This window comes from Bombina bombina, chromosome 2 (assembly GCF_027579735.1).
Source record: "Bombina bombina isolate aBomBom1 chromosome 2, aBomBom1.pri, whole genome shotgun sequence".
In the NCBI taxonomy this organism is placed as follows: Eukaryota; Metazoa; Chordata; class Amphibia; order Anura; family Bombinatoridae; genus Bombina; species Bombina bombina.
This window is the reverse complement of record NC_069500.1, coordinates 327,926,807-327,951,361: the sequence shown is the minus strand read 5'-3', so window position 1 is coordinate 327,951,361 and position 24,555 is coordinate 327,926,807. Positions and strand designations below refer to the sequence as shown.

Sequence of the window (24,555 nt, the reverse complement as noted above, 5' to 3'; positions counted from 1 at the left end):
ACCCACAATTCAGTTTAACGAATAGCCAAGAAGTGGGGTGATAAGAAAGGAGCGAAAGCATCAAAAAAATAAGGAATTGGAATAATTGTGCTTTATACAAAAAAATCATAACCACCACAAAAAAAGGGGGGGCCTCATGGACTCTTGCTAATATGAAAGAAATGAATTTATCAGGTAAGTTCTTACATAAATTATATTTTCTTTCATTTAATTAGCAAGAGTCCATGAGCTAGTGACGTATGGGATAATAAATACCCAAGATGTGGAACTTCCACGCAAGAGTCACTAGAGAGGGAGGGATAAAAATAAAGACAGCCAATTCCGCTGAAAAATGAATCCACTACCCAAATCAAAAAAGTTTCAAGTTTTATAATGAAAAAAACTGAAATTATAAGCAGAAGAATCAAACTGAGACAGCTGCCTGAAGTACCATTCTACCAAAACTGCTTCTAAAGAAGAGAAAACATCAAAATGGTAGAACATAGTAAAAGTATGCAAAGAAGACCAAGTCATTGCTTTGCAAATCTGATCAACAGAAGCTTCATTCTTTAAAAAGCCCAGGAAGTAGAAACTTACCTAGTAGAATGAGCCGTAATCCTCCGAGGCGGGAATCCACCCGACTCCAAATAAGCATGATGAATCAAAAGTTTAAGCAAGATGCCAAATAAATGGCAAAAGCTTTTTTAACCTTCCTAAAACCAGAAAAGATAAAAAATAGACTAGAAGTCTATCTGAATAGCTTCAACATAGAAAGTAAGAATCTCACCAAAGAAGTCTTAGGAAAAGAATAATTCCTCCCTAATGTTTGTTAGAATTTACAACTTTAGGTAAGAATTGAAATGAGGACAGCAAAAACCACCTTTTCCTGATGAAAAAAATCAGAAAAAAAGAGATTCACAAGAAAGAAAAGATAATTCAAAAGCTGTTCTAGCTGAAGAGATGTCCAAAAAGAACAATACTTTCCATGAAAGTAATTAATGTCCAGAGCAAGCATATGCTCAAATAGAAGAGCCTGAAAAACCTTCAGAACCCAAATAAGACTCCAAGGAGGAGAAATTGGCTTAATGACAGATTTGATACGAATCAAAACCTGAAAAAAAAAATGATGAATATCAGGAAGTAACACTGCCTTATCCTGATGAAAAATCAGAAAAAGATATTCACAAAAAAGAGCAGATAACTCAAAAATTCTTCTAGCAGAAGAAATAACCAAAAGGAACAATACTTTTCCAAGAAAGTAATTTAATGTTCAGAAAATGCATAGTTTCAAAACGGAGGAGCCTGTAAAGCCCTCAGCACCAAATTGAGACTCCAAAGAGGAGAGATTGAATTAAGGACAGGCTTGATACGGACCAAAGCCTGAACAAAACAATGAATATCAGGATGATTAGCAATCTTTCTGTGAAAAAAGAACAGAAAGAGTAGAGATTTGTCATAACAAGAACTGCAGACAAAACCATATCCAAACCAACCTGAAAAAAATAATAAAATTCTATGAATTTTAAAAGAATGCCAAGAAAAGTAGGTCTTCCAGACTCAATAATAAATCTTTCTAGAGACAGATTTACGAGCCTGAAACCAAGCGTTCAATCTCCATCCCTTCAAATTTAATGATTTGAGATCCTGATGGAAAAAATGGGCCTTGAGAAAGAAGGTCTGGTTTAAACGGAAGTGTTCAAGGTTGGCAACTGGCCATCCGAATGAAATCCGCATACCAAACCTGAGAGGCCATGCTGGAGCCACCAGCATAACAAACAAATACTCCATAAGAATTTTGGAAATCACTTTGAAAGAAGAACTAGAGGCGGAAAGAAATAGGCAAAAAGATAATTTCCAAAGAAATGTCAATGCATACACTACTTCCGCCTGAGGATCCCCGAACCTGAATAGGCCCCTGGGAAGTTCTTTATTCAGATGAGATGCCAACAGATCTATTTCTAGAAATGCTCACATCTGAAAAATTTAAAAACATATCTGGGTATGAGAGACCATTCTCCCGGATGTAAAGCTTGATTAACAGAGATAATCCGCTTCCCAAATATCTATACCTGGGAAAAAAACACAGAATTTAGATAGGAGCTGGATTTAGCCTAAGCTAATATCCGAGACACTTCTGTCACAGCCTAAGGACTGATAGTCCTACCCTGATGATTGACATACACCATAGTTGTGATATTGTCTGAAAAACAATAAACGTCTCTTCCTTAAAAAGAAACTAACTGAAAAACTCTGAGAAAACACGGAGTTCTAAAATATCAAATGGTAATCTCGCCTCCTGAGATTTCCAAACCCCTTGTGCTGACAGAGATCCTCAGACAGCCTCCCAACCAAAAAGACTCACATCTGTAGAGATCATGGTCCAGGTTGAAAGAAACGAAGAGACCTGTAGAACTAATCGATGGTGATTTTAACCACCAAATCAAGAGAGATAAATATTAGGCTTTGAAGATTTAAAATGCGAAATCCTAGAATCCCTGCACCATAATTCAGCATAAAAGACTGGAAAGGTTCTTTCTATTGAAAATGAGCAAAGGAAATTGAATCCAATGCTGTGGCCATAAGACCTAAAACTTCTATGCATATATAGCAACTGAAGGAAATAAGAGACTAAAGGTACCGACAGACGGAACCCAATAAAATTGTCCCTTGTCTGATAGAGACAAAGACAGTGACACAAACTATCTGGAAACCCAAAAAAAGGTGACCCTTGTGAGAGGAATCAAGAGCTTTTGAAAAAAAGATCCTCTAACTATGTCCTGAAGAACAAAGTGAATCATATGAGATTCAGCATCCTCAGAAAATAATCTGAATGAATACAGAAAAAATATGCATTTATTGTATTCAAAGAAAACAAATAATGCTATCACTGACCAAAAAAAAGGCAGAATAGTTTGAATAAAAACTCCAAAACCCAGTTCCTAAAAATGGAACTGGAAGAAATACCCCAGAAGATTGCAGGTATGAGCAGCGCTTGAACCCCACGGGTGACCAGCCATGCTTCAACAGTACCCAAAATAAATAGGAAATTTGGACCGAATAGAACCAAATAAATTTAAAAAAAGTCTTAACCTGCCCCTTGCCAGCCAAGCTGGAATACGGCACATACATCGCAATTTAATGGAGCTGATTTCGAACGGAAAAAATTTCCAATTAAAAACATGTTACTTGGGAAAGAATTCAGGAATTCATTCCATAATAAGAACAACCAAACTAGTATAAGCTTAAAGTTTTAGTCTTAGAACTCAATCTTGAAGCCCAGAGTAACAGTTAAGAATTGAATCCAATTATAAAACAAATAATTGATTATCTTAGGACAAAAGAAATATGGATTTTTAGAAATCACAAAATTCTTCTAGCTCAAACAGCTAAAGACATAGATTAAACCTCATTTGCGAAAATATTCAATAAAATGAAGACACAAATGAAATTATTAGCATGATAGTCCAGTTAAAGGAACAGACAATACAGTGGACTTGCATAATCAATAAATGCAAAACAACAAGACAAATGCAACAGCACCTAGTCTAGTAAATTTTGTCCCTATAACAATGCTAAAATAAATCATAATCTGATACTTGAACTTAAAGTAAACAGAAAAAATGAAGCAATTGCAACATCCAAATAAATCATAGGTCCAAGAAAAGTACCTGAAACTAAATAATTTTCCATAAATAAGATACAACCATCGAAAGGAAAATAAATACTATTTTGCTATAGAAACAATAGCATAATTAGTAGGAGTATAGATAGCCCCAATAAATTGGAGAACCCTCAAAATTGAATTAAACTGCCGGCAAAGAGTATAGTTTAAAACCTTTGAAGAAGGAATAAAAGAAAATTCTCAGCCTATTCCATTCCCTAGTATAAGGAATTGGAAAAAAACCTCTGAAAACACAGAAGAATAAATAAGCAGAAATAGTGTTAGCTAGTCTTGAAAAAGAACTAGTTACCTTAATGTAAAATAATCAACACCTTTTCAACAAAGAACAAATGTACTTTAATAAAAAAGTAGATTTGTTAGTGTCAATATCTGATGAAGAAAATTCTGAATGAGAAAAAAACATCAGAGAAGGATAAATTAGTATGTTGTTGGACATTTGAAACTTCAATAATTAAAAAAGAAGTTGAAAAAGACCTAAAAATTTTATCAGAAGGCACAAAGTCAGACAAAGCCTTTAAAATAGAATCAGAAAAATATTTCTTGTACATAAGATGTAAAAAGAATGGCAATATATAAAGCATAAATACTAATGGATTCTGCATGTAAAAGTTTATCATGATAACCTATTACAAACCATAGCTAAAGATAAACATTCATAACATTTAAAATAAATGAACTTAGCTTTGGTAGGACTGAACTCAGTCAAGCGTTTTTCCAGAAGTAGCTTCTGATCCAGGGTCAATCTGAGACATCTTGCAATATGTAATAGAAAAAACAACATATAAAGCAAAATCTATCAAATTCCTTAAATGACAGTTTCAGGAATGGGAAAAAATGCCAATGAACAAGCTTCTAGCAACCAGAAGCAAATAAACAATGAGACTTAAATAATGTGGAGACAATAATGACGCCCATATTTTTTAGCGCCAAAAAACACGCCCACATTATTAGGCACCTAAATGCTTTTGGCGCCAAGAATGACGCCACATCCGGCGACGCCGACATTTTTGGCGCAAAACGTCAAAAAAATGACGCAATCACAAACAACTTCCGGCGACAAGTACGACGCCGGAAATGACAAAGAAATTTTTTTGCGCCAAAAAAATAAGAGCCAAGAATGACGCAATAAAAAGAAGCATTTTCAGCCCCCGCAAGCCTAACAGCCCACAGGAAAAAGTCAAATTTAAGGTAAGAAAATTTTTTATTATTCAAATGCATTATCCCAAATAATGAAACTGACTGTCTGAAATAAGGAATATTGAACATCCTGAATCAAGGCAAATAAATGTTTGAACACATATATTTAGAACTTTATATAAAAGTGCCCAACCATAGCTTAGAGTATCACAGAAAATAAGACTTACGTACCCCAGGACACTCATCTACATGTAGTAGAAAGCCAAACCAGTACTGAAACGAGAATCAGTAGAGGTAATGGTATATAAGAGTATATCGTCGATCTGAAAAGGGAGGTAAGAGATGACTCTCTACGACCAATAACAGAGAACCTATGAAATAGACCCCGTAGAAGGAGATCATTGAATTCAAATAGGCAATACTCTCTTCACATCCCTCTGACATTCACTGTACTCTGAGAGGAAAACCGGGCTCCAGCCTGCTGCGAAGCGCATATCAACGTAGAATCTAGCACAAACTTACTTCACCACCTCCATGGGAGGCAAAGTTTGTAAAACTGAATTGTGGGTGTGGTGAGGGGTGTATTTATAGGCATTTTAAGGTTTGGTAAACTTTGCCCCTCCTGGTAGGAATGTATATCCCATACGTCACTAGCTCATGGACTCTTGCTAATTACATGAAAGAAATAAAGAATTAGCCCCACAATTAGTTAACCCCTTCATCCAGAGGGAGGAATACACAAAGTCTCTCTCACATACCAATTAAGTGCCTGCACACTGCCTTAGGTAACATCCTACCGAGGATATTGTCTATGTCCCAATAATGTATTGCAACCTTAAAGTGCCAGCTCCAATAAGACACAAGCACTTACCTGCAGCCTAGCTGTCTGGCAGGAGGACAGCTCACAAGACGTGAAAGGACACCAACTCCTTATAGAGGCCTGTAGGAAAAAATTAAGAACAGAGTAAGTCTACTCTGACTTTCTGTACTAGGGCAGCAACATGTTAGGAAAACACAGCAAAGCCCACCATACAAGTTCCTAACTGCTTTAAAGCCACCACTACCCTACTGAAGAGATTGACGTGGACTACAGCTATACCCAAAACTTGCTTGTAGAGAAAGAAATTCATTTTCTTCAGACACCAAACACTTCACCTCCTCCATTTAACAGAGACAAAGAGAAGGTCTTGGGATTATGGGTAGGGGAGTGACACTTAACAGCTTGGCTGTGATGCTCTTTGCCGCCTCCTGCTGACCAGGAGTGATATTACTACTAGTAATTGATGAAGTTGTGGACTCACTAGATCTTAGGAAAGAAATGCTATTTATAATATGAAATTTGAATGGTATTATTTTCCTTATTGTTAAAGGGATAATCTAGTCAAAATTAAACGTTCATGATTCACATAGAGCAGGCAATATTAAGCAACTATCTAATTTACTCCTATTATGAATTTTTCTTGGTTCTCTTGGTATCTTTATTTGAAAAAGCAAGAATGTAAGCGTAGGAGCCGGTCCATTTTTGGTTCATCACTACGCTGAACAAAAAAATGTGCCGGCTCGTTTGCTTACGTTTTTTGCTTTTTCAAATAAGATTACCAAAAAAACGAAGAAAATTGATAATAGGAGTAAATTAGAAAGTTGCTTAAAAACAGAATTTATGTTTACCTGATAAATTACTTTCTCCAACGGTGTGTCCGGTCCACGGCGTCATCCTTACTTGTGGGATATTCTATTCCCCAACAGGAAATGGCAAAGAGCCCAGCAAAGCTGGTCACATGATCCCTCCTAGGCTCCGCCTTCCCCAGTCATTCGACCGACGTAAAGGAGGAATATTTGCATAGGAGAAATCATATGATACCGTGGTGACTGTAGTTAAAGAAAATAAATTATCATACCTGACTAAAAAAACCAGGGCGGGCCGTGGACCGGACACACCGTTGGAGAAAGTAATTTATCAGGTAAACATAAATTCTGTTTTCTCCAACATAGGTGTGTCCGGTCCACGGCGTCATCCTTACTTGTGGGAACCAATACCAAAGCTTTAGGACACGGATGAAGGGAGGGAGCAAATCAGGTCACCTAGATGGAAGGCACCACGGCTTGCAAAACCTTTCTCCCAAAAATAGCCTCAGAAGAAGCAAAAGTATCAAATTTGTAAAATTTAGTAAAAGTGTGCAGTGAAGACCAAGTCGCTGCCTTACATATCTGATCAACAGAAGCCTTGTTCTTGAAGGCCCATGTGGAAGCCACGGCCCTAGTGGAATGAGCTGTGATTCTTTCAGGAGGCTGCCGTCCGGCAGTCTCGTAAGCCAATCTGATGATGCTTTTAAGCCAAAAAGAGAGAGAGATAGAAGTTGCTTTTTGACCTCTCCTTTTACCAGAATAAACAACAAACAAGGAAGATGTTTGTCTAAAATCCTTTGTAGCATCTAAATAGAATTTTAGAGCACGAACTACATCCAAATTGTGCAACAAACGTTCCTTCTTTGAAACTGGATTCGGACACAAAGAAGGCACGACTATCTCCTGGTTAATGTTTTTGTTAGAAACAACTTTCGGAAGAAAACCAGGTTTAGTACGCAAAACCACCTTATCTGCATGGAACACCAGATAAGGAGGAGAACACTGCAGAGCAGATAACTCTGAAACTCTTCTAGCAGAAGAAATTGCAACCAAAAACAAAACTTTCCAAGATAATAACTTAATATCAACGGAATGTAAGGGTTCAAACGGAACCCCCTGAAGAACTGAAAGAACTAAATTGAGACTCCAAGGAGGAGTCAAAGGTTTGTAAACAGGCTTGATTCTAACCAGAGCCTGAACAAAAGCTTGAACATCTGGCACAGCTGCCAGCTTTTTGTGAAGTAACACAGACAAAGCAGAAATCTGTCCCTTCAAAGAACTTGCAGATAATCCTTTCTCCAAACCTTCTTGAAGAAAGGATAGAATCTTAGGAATTTTTATCTTGTCCCAAGGGAATCCTTTAGATTCACACCAACAGATATATCTTTTCCATATTTTATGGTAGATTTTTCTAGTTACAGGCTTTCTGGCCTGAACAAGAGTATCAATGACAGAATCTGAGAACCCTTGCTTTGATAAAATCAAGCGTTCAATCTCCAAGCAGTCAGTTGGAGTGAGACCAGATTCGGATGTTCGAACGGACCTTGAACAAGAAGGTCTCGTCTCAAAGGTAGCTTCCATGGTGGAGCCGATGACATATTCACCAGGTCTGCATACCAAGTCCTGCGTGGCCACGCAGGAGCTATCAAGATCACCGATGCCCTCTCCTGATAGATCCTGGCTACCAGCCTGGGGATGAGAGGAAACGGTGGGAATACATACGCTAGTTTGAAGGTCCAAGGTGCTACTAGTGCATCTACTAGAGTCGCCTTGGGATCCCTGGATCTGGACCCGTAGCAAGGAACCTTGAAGTTCTGACGAGAGGCCATCAGATCCATTTCTGGAATGCCCCACAACTGAGTAATTTGGGCAAAGATTTCCGGATGGAGTTCCCACTCCCCCGGATGAAATGACTGACGACTCAGAAAATCCGCTTCCCAATTTTCCACTCCTGGAATGTGGATTGCAGACAAGTGGCAGGAGTGAGACTCCGCCCATTGAATGATTTTGGTCACTTCTTCCATCGCCAGGGAACTCCTTGTTCCCCCCTGATGGTTGATGTACGCCACAGTCGTCATGTTGTCCGATTGAAACCGTATGAATTTGGCCTTTGCTAGCTGAGGCCAAGCCTTGAGAGCATTGAATATCGCTCTTAGTTCCAGAATATTTATCGGGAGAAGAGATTCTTCCCGAGACCAAAGACCCTGAGCTTTCAGGAGTCCCCAGACCGCGCCCCAGCCCACCAGACTGGCGTCGGTCGTGACAATGACCCACTCTGGTCTGCGGAAGCTCATCCCCTGTGACAGGTTGTCCAGGGACAGCCACCAACGGAGTGAATCTCTGGTCCTCTGATCTACTTGTATCGTCGGAGACAAGTCTGTATAATCCCCATTCCACTGACTGAGCATGCACAGTTGTAATGGTCTCAGATGAATTCGCGCAAAAGGAACTATGTCCATTGCCGCGACCATCAAACCTATTACTTCCATGCACTGCGCTATGGAAGGAAGAGGAACAGAATGAAGTACTTGACAAGAGTTTAGAAGTTTTGATTTTCTGGCCTCTGTCAGAAAAATCCTCATTTCTAAGGAGTCTATTATTGTTCCCAAGAAGGGAACTTTTGTTGACGGAGATAGAGAACTTTTTTCTACGTTCACTTTCCACCCGTGAGATCTGAGAAAGGCCAGGACGATGTCCGTGTGAGCCTTTGCTTGTGGAAGGGACGACGCTTGAATCAGAATGTCGTCCAAGTAAGGTACTACTGCAATGCCCCTTGGTCTTAGCACCGCTAGAAGGGACCCCAGTACCTTTGTGAAAATTCTTGGAGCAGTGGCTAATCCGAACGGAAGTGCCACAAACTGGTAATGCTTGTCCAGAAAGGCGAACCTTAGGAACCGATGATGTTCCTTGTGGATAGGAATATGTAGATACGCATCCTTTAAATCCACCGTGGTCATGAATTGACCTTCCTGGATGGAAGGAAGAATTGTTCGAATGGTTTCCATTTTGAACGATGGAACCTTGAGAAACTTGTTTAGGATCTTGAGATCTAAGATTGGTCTGAATGTTCCCTCTTTTTTGGGAACTATGAACAGATTGGAGTAGAACCCCATCCCTTGTTCTCCTAATGGAACAGGATGAATCACTCCCATTTTTAACAGGTCTTCTACACAATGTAAGAATGCCTGTTTTTTTATGTGGTCTGAAGACAATTGAGACCTGTGGAACCTCCCCCTTGGGGGAAGCCCCTTGAATTCCAGAAGATAACCTTGGGAGACTATTTCCAGCGCCCAAGGATCCAGAACATCTCTTGCCCAAGCCTGAGCGAAGAGAGAGAGTCTGCCCCCCACCAGATCCGGTCCCGGATCGGGGGCCAACATCTCATGCTGTCTTGGTAGCAGTGGCAGGCTTCTTGGCCTGCTTACCTTTGTTCCAGCCTTGCATTGGCCTCCAGGCTGGCTTGGCTTGAGAAGTATTGCCCTCTTGCTTAGAGGATGTAGCACTTGTGGCTGGTCCGTTTCTGCGAAAGGGACGAAAATTTGGTTTATTTTTAGCCTTGAAAGACCTATCCTGAGGAAGGGCGTGGCCCTTACCCCCAGTGATATCAGAAATGATCTCTTTCAAGTCAGGGCCAAACAGCGTTTTCCCCTTGAAAGGAATGTTAAGCAATTTATTCTTGGAAGACGCATCCGCTGACCAAGATTTTAGCCAAAGCGCTCTGCGCGCCACAATAGCAAACCCAGAATTTTTCGCCGCTAATCTAGCCAATTGCAAAGTGGCGTCTAAGGTGAAAGAGTTAGCCAATTTGAGAGCATGAATTCTGTCCAAAATCTCCTCATAAGAAGAATCTTTATTGAGCGCCTTTTCTAGTTCATCGAACCAGAAACACGCTGCTGTAGTGACAGGAACAATGCATGAAATTGGTTGTAGAAGGTAACCTTGCTGAACAAACATCTTTTTAAGCAAACCCTCTAATTTTTTATCCATAGGATCTTTGAAAGCACAACTATCTTCTATGGGTATAGTGGTGCGTTTGTTTAGAGTAGAAACCGCCCCCTCGACCTTGGGGACTGTCTGCCATAAGTCCTTTCTGGGGTCGACCATAGGAAACAATTTCTTGAATATAGGGGGAGGGACGAAAGGTATGCCGGGCCTTTCCCATTCTTTGTTTACAATATCCGCCACCCGCTTGGGTATAGGAAAAGCTTCGGGGGGCCCCGGGACCTCTAGGAACTTGTCCATCTTACATAATTTCTCTGGAATGACCAAATTCTCACAATCATCCAGAGTAGATAACACCTCCTTAAGCAGAGCGCGGAGATGTTCCAATTTAAATTTGAATGTAATCACATCAGGTTCAGCTTGTTGAGAAATTTTCCCTGAATCTGAAATTTCTCCCTCAGACAAAACCTCCCTGGCCCCCTCAGACTGGTGTAGGGGCACTTCAGAACCAATATCATCAGCGTCCTCATGCTCTTCCGTATTTTCTAAAACAGAGCAGTCGCGCTTTCGCTGATAAGTGGGCATTTTGGCTAAAATGTTTTTGATAGAATTATCCATTACTGCCGTTAATTGTTGCATAGTAAGGAGTATTGGCGCACTAGATGTACTAGGGGCCTCCTGTGTGGGCAAGACTGGCGTAGACGAAGGAGGGGATGATGCAGTACCATGCTTACTCCCCTCACTTGAGGAATCATCTTGGGCATCATTTTCTCTAAATTTTGTGTCACATAAATCACATCTATTTAAATGAGAAGGAACCTTGGCTTCCCCACATACAGAACACAGTCTATCTGGTAGTTCAGACATGTTAAACAGGCATAAACTTGATAACAAAGTACAAAAAACGTTTTAAAATAAAACCGTTACTGTCACTTTAAATTTTAAACTGAACACACTTTATTACTACAAATGTGAAAAAGTATGAAGGAATTGTTCAAAATTCACCAAAATTTCACCACAGTGTCTTAAAGCCTTAAAAGTATTGCACACCAAATTTGAAAGCTTTAACTCTTAAAATAACGGAACCGGAGCCGTTTTTATATTTAACCCCTATACAGTCCCTGGTATCTGCTTTGCTGAGACCCAACCAAGCCCAAAGGGGAATACGATACCAAATGACGCCTTCAGAAAGCCTTTTCTATGTATCAGAGCTCCTCACACATGCATCTGCATGTCATGCTTCCCAAAAACAAGTGCGCAATAGAGGCGCGAAAATGAGGCTCTGCCTATGATTAGGGAAAGCCCCTAGAGGATAAGGTGTCCAATACAGTGCCTGCCGGTTATTTTACATAATTCCCAAGAATAAAATAATTCCTCAAAGCTATGAAGTATTAAAAATGCTTATATATCAATCGTTTTAGCCCAGAAAATGTCTACCAGTCTTAAAAGCCCTTGTGAAGCCCTTTATTCTTATGTAATAAAAATGGCTTACCGGATCCCATAGGGAAAATGACAGCTTCCAGCATTACATCGTCTTGTTAGAAATGTGTCATACCTCAAGCAGCAAAAGTCTGCTCACTGTTTCCCCCAACTGAAGTTAATTCCTCTCAACAGTCCTGTGTGGAAACAGCCATCGATTTTAGTAACGGTTGCTAAAATCATTTTCCTCTTACAAACAGAAATCTTCATCACTTTTCTGTTTCAGAGTAAATAGTACATACCAGCACTATTTTAAAATAACAAACTCTTGATTGAAGAATAAAAACTACAGTTAAACACCAAAAAACTCTAAGCCATCTCCGTGGAGATGTTGCCTGTACAACGGCAAAGAGAATGACTGGGGAAGGCGGAGCCTAGGAGGGATCATGTGACCAGCTTTGCTGGGCTCTTTGCCATTTCCTGTTGGGGAAGAGAATATCCCACAAGTAAGGATGACGCCGTGGACCGGACACACCTATGTTGGAGAAATTGCATGCTCTCTCTGAATCATGAAAGTTTAATTTTGACTAGACTATTCCTTTAAATAAGTTTTTCCCCTTCTGCTAGTGGGTCTAAACAGTAGCAATCCATGGGTATAGCTGAAAATTCTCCTCCAGTTAAGAGATATCTAAACATTTTCCCCCTACAGATCTCATTTTTTTCTGCAAACTAAAAGGTGGAGAGATTTCATCAAAATATGTTAACACTTATTACTCTAATAGAAAAAACATAGAAAATAGAGGGAATTGTAAAGTACTATATGTACTTTACAATTCCCTAATATACGATCCTATATGCTCCTTATAGTACTACTAGTCCTAAAGCCCGTTCACACGGGCCATTTTTTGCAGTACAGCGGTCCCACCCCTTGCGCTCTCTCCCTCCCCCTCTCTTTTGCTCTCTCTCCCCCCCTCTCTTTTGCTCTCTCTCCCCCCTCTCTTTTGCGCGCACTCTCTCTCCCCCTCTTTTGCTCTCTCTCCCCCCTCTCTTTTGCGCTCTCTCTCTCACCCCCCTCCCTCTCCCCCCCCTCCCTCTCTCTCTGCCCCCCATCTCTTCCCCTCTCTCTCCCCCCCCTCATCTAGTGGGGCTTGGCATAACTATAACAAAGTTGACATAAAATGGTATCAACATAATTTGGAAGTAACCAACATTTGAAAACAGGATCTGCAACACCTGTTTGGATAAGAAACACAAGGATCTATATAGTCCTAATCTTATATGCATAAACAAAATGCAAAACATAAAATGCATAAGCATGCAATTACAAACTTATATCATTTTCTGGATCACAAAAATTAAATTTATAAAATAATGTAAAAGAACTTTAGTATTCTACTGGATATGCACAATATTTATTAAAATGTTCTATGAAGAATGATTACTATATTAGCCAAAACATGAATAAAAGCTTGTTTCAATAGAGATATACAGTAGGCGTCATATAGATTCTGCTTATATTTACATGCATTCAGTGGCATTCATTGGTGTGTAAGTAAAACATACACCTCCTTAGCAAGTCCTAGAAGTGTTAATTTACATGAATGTGCTACACAAAGAAATTTATGTATGTGATTTTTTTTTCAGCTGGAGAACAAGCATTTACAAATGCAGAGGTTAAAATAGTACCCTTATAGAGAGCAGTTGCAAATGATCTTAAAGGGACATGAAACCCACATTTTTTCTTTCATGATTTAGAACGAACATGCACTTTTAAACTACTTTCTAATTTACATCTATTATATAGTTTGCTTCATTCTCTTGATATTCTTTGCTGAGAAGCATATCTAGATAGGCTCAGTAGCTGCTGATTGGTGGCTGCACATAGATGCCTTGTGTGATTGGCTCACCCATGTGCATTGCTATTTCTTCAATAAAGAATATCTAAAGAATGAAGCAAATTAGATAATAGAAGTCAATTGAAATGTTGTTTAAAATTGTATCATCTACCTGAATTGTGAAAGATAAATGTAGGGTTTAGTGTCCCTTTAAATTATTTATTCAATTTATAGCAAGCTAAGCTCTACTAGCTTCCCAGCATTAACAGCCACTGATCTATGTTATATAAAGAATATTTACAATATCCAGTGAGTTGTTTGACCTGTACTTGTGTTGCCGATTGAGGTATTTACAAAAATCAGGAAAACAAAAAAGTACAAATATTGTAATAGGCCAAACATGTTTTGAATCCAAGATTACATAATTACTTACCCATGTTTGAAGGTCTCAAATTTTTCCTTTGGTCTGATACACCATTGATTCGTTGTACTGCACTAAAGGGGAGGTGGCTTGCTTGTTTCCTACAATGATATAGAAAGAAAAAGAAAGAATTCAAAGCCTAAAAAGTTAAAAACAGAAACAAACAGGAAAAAATAACTTCATTTTGAAACCAAAATAGAACCCCTTTGTTTAGTAATAGCTAAAACATATCAATAAACTGAACCCCTCTTAAATGTTTATGCATAATCCTAATGTTCCTCTATTAACTGGATGGATACCATCATAGTGATTTTTTTTATTTATTTTTTTATTAGAGGGAATGTAGAGGAAATAGCAAGCTGCAAGTCAAGACACAATAAAAAAAAGCAGATTCATTCAGAAGCATCCCATACTGCAAAGTGGAAAGCACTCAGAACATGCTGCAATTGGCCTCAGTGTGGGTCCTCTCCTTATCCCTTTCCAGTGAAGTAACTTAAAGGGACATGAAACCCAACATGTAACAACAACCAATAAGAGAGGCATTTCTGAGAAGCCACCAATCAGCAGCTAGCTTTCAGTAATGCATTGTTGTTCCTGAGCCCAAAACAATTGAAAATGACAAACATAAGCGCTAAAATGTATCAAACAGAATGAGCGGCTTTTAAGAAATGCACATAATCTAAAGCAATAATACAACCGTTTAATGCATTTTGTATAATGGGGAAGAGACCAGAGAAAACTGCAGTGACATCATATATGCGTGACTGGGTCTATGCAATAACAAAAATATACTACTGTATGGGTTTAGTAACAGCTATTCCCACTACTAATTAACCCCTTAATGACCACAGCACTTTTCCATTTTATGTCCGTTTGGGACTAAGGCTATTTTTACATTTTTGCGGTGTTTGTGTTTAGTTGTAATTTTCCTCTTACTCATTTACTGTACCAACACACATTATATACTGTTTTTCTCGCCATTAAATGGACTTTCTAAAGATACCATTTTGCAAGGGTTGCATTTTATAAAACAAAATAACTGTTTATTGGTTTGTATCTATCCTTTTTTTTTTTTTTTTATAAATTTTAATTTTTTTCTTTCTTTTTTTTTTTTTTTTCCTTGTTTCCTGTGTGAGTAATTAGGGGTGGGATTTTTTTTCTGCTGTTTAGGCCTAGCTAGACTATAAATTTAGCACATTTACTCTGGGAGCTTGCTCTTTCAGGGTTGCTGTACTGATTCTCTGTTAAAGTAAGATTGTCTGTTTAAGTATAATAGTTAGCTAACCAAGGTAGTTATGAAAACAGGGGTTTGGGGTAACCAAGGGGAAATATAATTATTTTATACTTTTAAGTTAAATATTTTAGCAAGAATGTGTGAGAATCTTATTCAGTGCATAGCTTGCCATATGTTTGCATCACTGGAGCAGCCACTTCAGGGATTATATGTTAGGGGTAAATATGAGCATATTGTCTCTTTAGAAACTCATATTGGAGTTCTGGAGGAACAAATTGCAACACTGCATGAAATTCAGAAACTTGAAAGGGAAATGGATAGGACTGAGCTAATTGTTAATGGTTCTAGCAGTGGGAATGGGGAGGATTCAGATGAGGAGACTCCAGGATGTAGCTGGGTCACAGAGGGCAAGGTAACGGTAAGCGGAAGAGACAGGCCAGTTCTGAGCTGGTACACCCCAACAGATTTGCCAGATTAAGTGAAGATGTTGGGGATATCAGTTCAGGGGTGGCAGTCCTAGTCCTAGTGTTGCCTAGTATAGTGAACAGTTTTTTAGTTGTGGAAGAGCAGCATACTATAGTGGGCAGTCCTTCAGACATGGTAGAGGGGCATACTATAGTTAACAGTCCTTCAGTCATGGAAGAGGGGCATACAGGTCAGGGCCTGAGACAGATGTTGGTGGTAGGAAACTCTATTATTAGGAAGGTTGATAGGTTAATTTGTCATCCAGACCCTTTAAATAGAACAGTTTGCTGTCTTCCAGGGGCTCATGTTAGGCATATTGTGGAGCGTATTGATAGATTGTTAGAGGGATGTGGGTCTGATCCTGCAGTCATGGTACATATTGGTACTAATGAAGGAATCAGCAGGAGATGGAGAGTCCTAAAAAATGACTTCAGGGAGTTAGGTAGCAAGCATAAAGCAAGGACCTCCAAAGTAATATTTTCTGAGATATTACCAGTGCCGTGTGATAATTCAGTAAGGCAGAAGTAGCTAAGGTCTGTTAATTCATGGTTAAAAACATGGTGTAAAAATGAGGGGTTTGACTTTTTAGAGCACTGGGCTGACTTTTCACTTGGGTACAATTTGTACAGTAAGGATGGATTGCATCTGAATGACATGGGTGCAGGTATGTTGGGGGAAAGGATGGTAGCACGTTTAGAGAATATTTTAAACTAGGCAAAGGGGGGGAGGGTCAGTTAGAACACAATAGAATAGAGATATCAGTCTGTGAATCTGTCAGTCCTTTGATATCTCAAGGAAGAGATGACTTAAGAAATGTCACATTAGACGGTATGGAGGAAAGCACACCAAGTATAAGCAGAAAGCACATGAAAATGAAATGTATGACAACAAATGCAAGAAGCATGACAGGTAAAATGGGGGAGCTGATGCTCTTAGTTGCAGAAGAGGACTATGATGTTATCAGTATAAATGAAACTTGGTGGGATGATTCACATGACTGGGCAGTTAACTTAGAGGGGTATACTTTATTTAGGAGGGACAGAAATAAAAAGGGTGGAGGAATCTGCATGTATATTAAACCTAACCTTAAACCTACAATAAAGGGAAGATATTTCTGATACAGGCAACAATGTAGAGACCCTGTGGGTGGAAATAAAGAGTGGGGGGAAAAAATCCTAAAATATTACTAGGAACATACTACAAGCCCCCCAACATTAGTGACCTGGATGAAAATCAACTACTAATACAAATAGGTAAGGCTGCTAATTATGGGAAATTTTACTACCCTGATATAAACTGGGCCAATGAAACTTGTAATTCAGCTAAGGGGGATAGATTTATAAATGTTCACAGGGATAACTTCTTGTCACAATTAATAGAGGAGCCAACTAGGAGTAACGCTATATTGGATTTAGTGCTATCAAATAATACAGATATAATATCAAACATAGAAGTCAAAAGAACATTTGGGTAACCGTGATCATAACATGGTCACATTTGAAATTTCTTTTCATAAGCAGTGTCTTAAAGGTTTAACAAAGACTTTTAATTTTAAGAAAGCAAAATTCAACGATTTAAGGACATCATTAAATAACATAAATTGGGACAAAGTATTCTCTAATAAAAATACAGAGGATAAATGGATAATATTTAAAACTTTGTTAAATAAATATATATCAACAAATACCATATGGTTATAAAAATAAAAAATCCAAGCCAATGTGGCTGAATATAAATGTGCTAAGAGAAATTAGGAAAAAAACGTAGGGCATTTAAATTATTAAGAAAATAGTACAGACTCAAAATTCCATATTTATAAGGAATGTAACAAAGCATGCAAAAAAGCAATCAAATTAGCCAAAATTGAAAATGAAAAAATAATTGCAAATGATTCTAAATCTAACCCTAAAAGGTTCTTTAAATACATAAATAGCAAAACATCTAAGAAAGACAATATAGGTACATTAAAATGCGGGGAGGGTAGCATGATTAACAGTGACAGGGAGAAGGCTGAGATACTAAACCATTTTTTTTCTTCAGTATACACAAGAGAGGAACCATTGGATGATACTTTGGAACAAAATAGAACATGCCAGCCCATACCATTAATTGGGTTATGTATAGAGAATATCAGGAACAAATTGGATAATATTAAGGTAAATAAAACTCCAGGCCCAGATGGAATACACCCAAGGGTGTTAAGGGAATTTAGCACTGTTATAGACAAACTTCTACTCTTAATTTTTCAAGACTCATTATCCTCAGGCATGGTACCCAAGGATTGGCGTAAAGCTGGTGTGGTGCCACTCTTCAAAAAGGGAAGTAGGGATGATCCAGGAAGCTATAGAACAGTTAGTCTGACATCAATAGTGGGGGAGATATTTGAAGGGATTATAAGGGATTATATTGATGAGCATATTCGTGTAAACTAAATGCATGGTTTTATGAGAAATAGATCATGTCAAACTAATCTAATTAGATTCTATGAGAAAGTAAGTAAAAAACAGAATTTATGCTTACCTGATAAATTACTTTCTCCAACGGTGTGTCCGGTCCACGGCGTCATCCTTACTTGTGGGATATTCTCTTCCCCAACAGGAAATTGCAAAGAGTCCCAGCAAAGCTGGCCATATAGTCCCTCCTATGCTCCGCCCACCCTAGTCATTCGACCGACGGACAGGAGGAAATATATATAGGAGAAACCATATGGTACCGTGGTGACTGTAGTTAGAGAAAATAATTCATCAGACCTGATTAAAAAACTAGGGTGGGCCGTGGACCGGACACACCGTTGGAGAAAGTAATTTATCAGGTAAGCATAAATTCTGTTTTCTCCAACATTGGTGTGTCCGGTCCACGGCGTCATCCTTACTTGTGGGAACCAATACCAAAGCTTTAGAACACGGATGAAGGGAGCAAATCAGGTTACCTAAACGGAAGGCACCACAGCTTGCAAAACCTTTCTCCCAAAAATAGCCTCCGAAGAAGCAAAAGTATCAAATTTGTAAAATTTGGCAAAAGTATGCAGTGAAGACCAAGTCGCTGCCTTACATATCTGGTCAACAGAAGCCTCGTTCTTGAAGGCCCATGTGGAAGCCACAGCCCTAGTGGAGTGAGCTGTGATTCTTTCAGGAGGCTGCCGTCCGGCAGTCTCATAAGCCAATCGGATGATGCTTTTAAGCCAAAAGGAAAGAGAGGTAGAAGTCGTTTTTTGACCTCTCCTTTTACCAGAATAAACAACAAACAAGGAAGATGTTTGTCTGAAATCTTTTGTAGCCTCTAAATAGAATTTTAGAGCACGGACTACGTCCAAATTGTGTAACGAACGTTCCTTCTTTGAAACTGGATTCGGACACAAAGAAGGTACAACTATCTCCTGGTTAATATTTTTGTTAGAAACAACCTTAGGAAGAAAACCAGGCTTAGTACGCAAAACCACCTTATCTGCATGGAACACCAGATAGGGCAGAGAACACTGCAGAGCAGATAACGCTGAAACTCTTCTAGCAGAAGAAATTGCAACCAAAAACAAAACTTTCCAAGATAGTAACTTAATATCTATGGAATGTAAAGGTTCAAACGGAACCCCTTGAAGAACTGAAAGAACTAGATTTAGACTCCAGGGAGGAGTCAAAGGTCTGTAAACAGGCTTGATCCTAACCAGAGCCTGAACAAATGCTTGAACATCTGGCACAGCTGCCAGTCTTTTGTGTAGTAAGACAGATAAAGCAGAGATCTGTCCCTTTAGAGAACTTGCAGATAATCCTTTCTCCAAACCTTCTTGTAGAAAGGAGAGAATCTTAGGAATTTTTATCTTATTCCATGGGAATCCTTTGGATTCACACCAACAGATATATTTTTTCCATATTTTATGGTAAATTTTCCTAGTTACCGGTTTTCTGGCCTGAACCAGAGTATCTATCACAGAATCTGAAAACCCACGCTTCGATAGAATCAAGCGTTCAATCTCCAAGCCGTCAGCTGGAGGGAGACCAGATTTGGATGTTCGAATGGACCCTGAACAAGAAGGTCCTGTCTCAAAAGGTAGCTTCCATGGTGGAGCCGATGACATATTCACCAGGTCTGCATACCAAGTCCTGCGTGGCCACGCAGGAGCTATCAAGATCACCGAGGCCCTCTCCTGATTGATCCTGGCTACCAGCCTGGGAATGAGAGGAAACGGTGGAAATACATAAGCTAGGTTGAAGGTCCAAGGTGCTACTAGTGCATCTACTAGAGTCGCCTTGGGATCCCTGGATCTGGACCCGTAGAAAGGAACCTTGAAGTTCTGACGAGACGCCATCAGATCTATGTCTGGAATGAACCATAATTGAGTTATTTGGGCAAAGATCTCCGGATGGAGTTCCCACTCCCCCGGATGGAATGTCTGACGACTCAGAAAATCCGCCTCCCAGTTTTCCACTCCTGGGATGTGGATCGCAGACAAGTGGCAGGAGTGATCCTCCGCCCATTGAATAATTTTGGTCACTTCTTTCATCGCCAGGGAACTCCTTGTTCCCCCCTGATGATTGATATATGCAACGGTCGTCATGTTGTCTGATTGGAACCTTATGAATTTGGCCTTTGCTAGTTGAGGCCAAGCTCTGAGAGCATTGAATATCGCTCTCCGTTCCAGAATGTTTATCGGGAGAAGAGACTCTTCCCGAGACCATAGACCCTGAGCTTTCAGGGATTCCCAGACCGCGCCCCAGCCCACTAGACTGGCGTCGGTCGTGACAATGACCCATTCTGGTCTGCGGAAGCTCATTCCCTGGGACAGATGGTCCAGGGTCAGCCACCAACGGAGTGAATCTCTGGTCTTTTGATCTACTTGAATCATTGGAGACAAGTCTGTATAATCCCCATTCCACTGTTTGAGCATGCACAGTTGTAATGGTCTTAGATGAATTCGTGCAAAAGGAACTATGTCCATTGTTGCAACCATCAACCCTACTACTTCCATGCACTGCGCTATGGAAGGACGAGGAACAGAATGAAGCACTTGACAAGAGCTTAGAAGTTTTGATTTTCTGACCTCTGTCAGAAAAATCTTCATTTCTAAGGAATCTATTATTGTTCCCAAGAAGGGAACTCTTGTCGACGGAGACAGAGAACTTTTTTCTATGTTCACCTTCCATCCGTGTGATCTGAGAAAGGCTAGAACGATGTCCGTATGAGCCTTTGCTTTTGACAGGGACGACGCTTGTATTAGAATGTCGTCCAAGTAAGGTACTACTGCAATGCCCCTCGGTCTTAGAACCGCTAGAAGGGACCCTAGCACCTTTGTGAAAATCCTTGGAGCAGTGGCTAACCCGAATGGGAGGGCCACAAACTGGTAATGCTTGTCCAGAAAAGCGAACCTTAGGAACTGATGATGTTCTTTGTGGATACGCATCCTTTAGATCCACGGTAGTCATAAATTGACTTTCCTGGATAGTGGGTAGAATCGTTCAAATGGTTTCCATCTTGAACGATGGTACCCTGAGAAATTTGTTTAGGATCTTCAAATCCAAAATTGGTCTGAAAGTTCCCTCTTTTTTGGGAACTACGAACAGATTGGAATAAAATCCCATTCCTTGTTCCTTTATTGGAACTGGGTGTATCACTCCCATCTTTAACAGGTCTTCTACACAATGTAAGAACGCCTGTCTCTTTATTTGGTTTGAGGATAAGTGAGACATGTGGAACCTTCCCCTTGGGGGTAGTTCCTTGAATTCCAGGAGATAACCTTGAGAAACTATTTCTAGCGCCCAGGGATCCTGAACATCTCTTGCCCAAGCCTGAGCAAAGAGAGAGAGTCTGCCCCCCACTAGATCCGGTCCCGGATCGGGGGCTACTCCTTCATGCTGTTTTGTTAGCAGTGGCAGGCTTCTTGGCCTGCTTACCCTTGTTCCAGCCTTGCATGCTTAGAGGATGCAGAATTAGAGGCCGGTCCGTTCCTGAAATTGCTAAAGGGACGAAAATTAGACTTATTTTTAGCCTTAAAAGACCTATCTTGTGGAAGGGCGTGGCCCTTTCCCCCAGTGATGTCTGAAATAATCTCTTTCAATTCTGGTCCAAATAGAGTTTTACCTTTGAAAGGGATGTTAAGCAATTTTGTCTTGGATGACACATCCGCTGACCAAGACTTTAGCCAAAGCGCTCTGCGCGCCACGATAGCAAACCCTGAATTTTTCGCCGCTAATCTAGCTAATTGCAAAGCGGCATCTAAAATAAAAGAGTTAGCCAATTTAAGTGCGTGAACTCTGTCCATAACCTCCTCATATGGAGTCTCTCTACTGAGCGACTTTTCTAGTTCCTCGAACCAGAACCACGCTCCTGTAGTGACAGGAACAATGCACGAAATTGGTTGTAGAAGGTAACCTTGCTGTACAAAAATCTTTTTAAGCAAACCTTCCAATTTTTTATCCATAGGATCTTTGAAAGCACAACTATCTTCGATAGGAATAGTAGTGCGTTTGTTTAGAGTAGAAACTGCCCCCTCGACCTTAGGGACTGTCTGCCATAAGTCCTTTCTGGGGTCGACCATAGGAAATAATTTCTTAAATATAGGGGGGGGAACAAAAGGTATGCCGGGCTTTTCCCACTCCTTATTTACTATGTCCGCCACCCGCTTGGGTATAGGAAAAGCGTCGGGGTGCACCGGAACCTCTAGGAACTTGTCCATCTTGCATAATTTCTCTGGAATGACCAAGTTGTCACAATCATCCAGAGTAGATAACACCTCCTTAAGCAGTGCGCGGAGATGTTCTAATTTAAATTTAAATGTCACAACATCAGGTTCAGCTTGATGAGAAATTTTTTCTGAATCTGAGATTTCTCCATCTGACAAAACCTCCCTCATGGCCCCTTCAGATTGGTGTGAGGGTATGACAGAACAATTATCATCAGCGCCCTCTTGCTCTTCAGTGTTTAAAACAGAGCAATCGCGCTTTCTCTGATAAGTAGGCATTTTGGATAAAATATTTGCTATGGAGTTATCCATTACAGCCGTTAATTGTTGCATGGTAATAAGCATTGGCGCACTAGATGTACTAGGGGCCTCCTGCGTGGGCAAAACTGGTGTAGACACAGTAGGAGATGATGTAGTATCATGTTTACTCCCCTCATCTGAGGAATCATCTTGGGCAATTTCATTATCTGTGGCAGTACTGTCCTTACTTTGTTTGGACGCTATGGCACAATTATCACATAAATTTAAATGGGGAGACACATTGGCTTTCATACATATAGAACATAGCTTATCTGAAGGTACAGACATGTTAAACAGGCTTAAACTTGTCAATAAAGCACAAAAAACGTTTTAAAACAAAACCGTTACTGTCTCTTTAAATTTTAAACAGAAAACACTTTATTACTGAATATGTGAAAAAGTATGAAGGAATTGTTAAAAAATTACCAAAATTTCACCGCACAACCCTTAAAATAACGGAACCGGAGCCGTTTATAAATTTAACCCCTATACAGTCCCAGCTATAGTCTTTGCTGAGACCCAACCAAGCCCAGAGGGGAATACGATACCAATTGACGCCTTCTAGAAGCTTTTCCAGCAATTTTTAGATCCTCACACATGCATCTGCATGCCCTGCTCTCAAAAAACAACTGCGCAGTAATGGCGCGAAAATGAGGCTCAGTCTATAACTAGAAAGGCCCCCTGACTGGAAAAGGTGTCTAACACAGTGCCTGCCGTTTAATAAACGTTCCCCAAGATAATAAATGCAAATTGTCAGCCTAAATCTGAATAAAATTCCCAAATAAAGCAATCGATTTAGCCCATAAAAATGTCTACCAGTTTTTTAGCCCATAATAAGCCCTTTATTCTGGTTGTTTGACTAAGAAAATGGCTTACCGGTCCCCATGAGGGGGAATGACAGCCTTCCAGCATTACATGGTCTTGTTAGAAATATGGCTAGTCATACCTTAAGCAGAAAAGTCTGCTAACTGTTTCCCCCAACTGAAGTTACTTCATCTCAACAGTCCTATGTGGAAACAGCAATCGATTTTAGTTACTGTCTGCTAAAATCATCTTCCTCTCACAAACAGAAATCTTCATCCTTTTCTGTTTCAGAGTAAATAGTACATACCAGCACTATTTTAAAATAACAAACACTTGATAGAAGAATAAAAACTACATTTAAACACCAAAAAACTCTTAACCATCTCCGTGGAGATGTTGCCTGTGCAACGGCAAAGAGAATGACTGGGGTGGGCGGAGCCTAGGAGGGACTATATGGCCAGCTTTGCTGGGACTCTTTGCCATTTCCTGTTGGGGAAGAGAATATCCCACAAGTAAGGATGACGCCGTGGACCGGACACACCAATGTTGGAGAAATATAGATAGATAAAGGGCAATCAGTTGATGTGATTTACTTAGATTTTGCAAAGGCGTTTGATACAGTGCCACATGAGAGATTAATGCTGGGAATAGCTGAAAATGTTAGTTTGTGGATAAATAACTGGATAAAAGATAGGGAGCAACGAGTAGTAGTAAATGGATCATACTCAGATTGGATAAAGGTAATCAGTGGAGTACCCCAGGGATCAGTGCTGGGCCCTATTCTTTTTAATATTTTTATAAATGACTTGGAGCTAGGATTAAATAGCGACATCTCTATTTTTGCAGATGATACTAAGTTAAGTAAGGTCATTAGGTCAGAGCAGGATGAACTTTCGTTACAAAGGGACCTGCAAAAATTAGAAGTATGGGCAGCTAAATGGAAAATGAGATTTAATATGGGAAAATGCAAGGTTCTAAATTTTGGAAGTAAAAATAAGCAGGCAACGTATTATTTAAATGGGACAAGACTTAGCCAAA

The 24,555-nt window shown here is 39.8% G+C and overlaps 1 protein-coding gene across 1 annotated transcript in view; it reads right to left on the bottom strand.

Moving 5' to 3' along the window:
• TAOK3 (TAO kinase 3) overlaps positions 1–24,555 on the bottom strand; it is a gene marked incomplete in the record, with an annotated part of 945,289 nt that overhangs the window by 879,403 nt on the left and 41,331 nt on the right. Inside the window, 1 exon segment of the mRNA XM_053701678.1 lies at positions 14,054–14,142.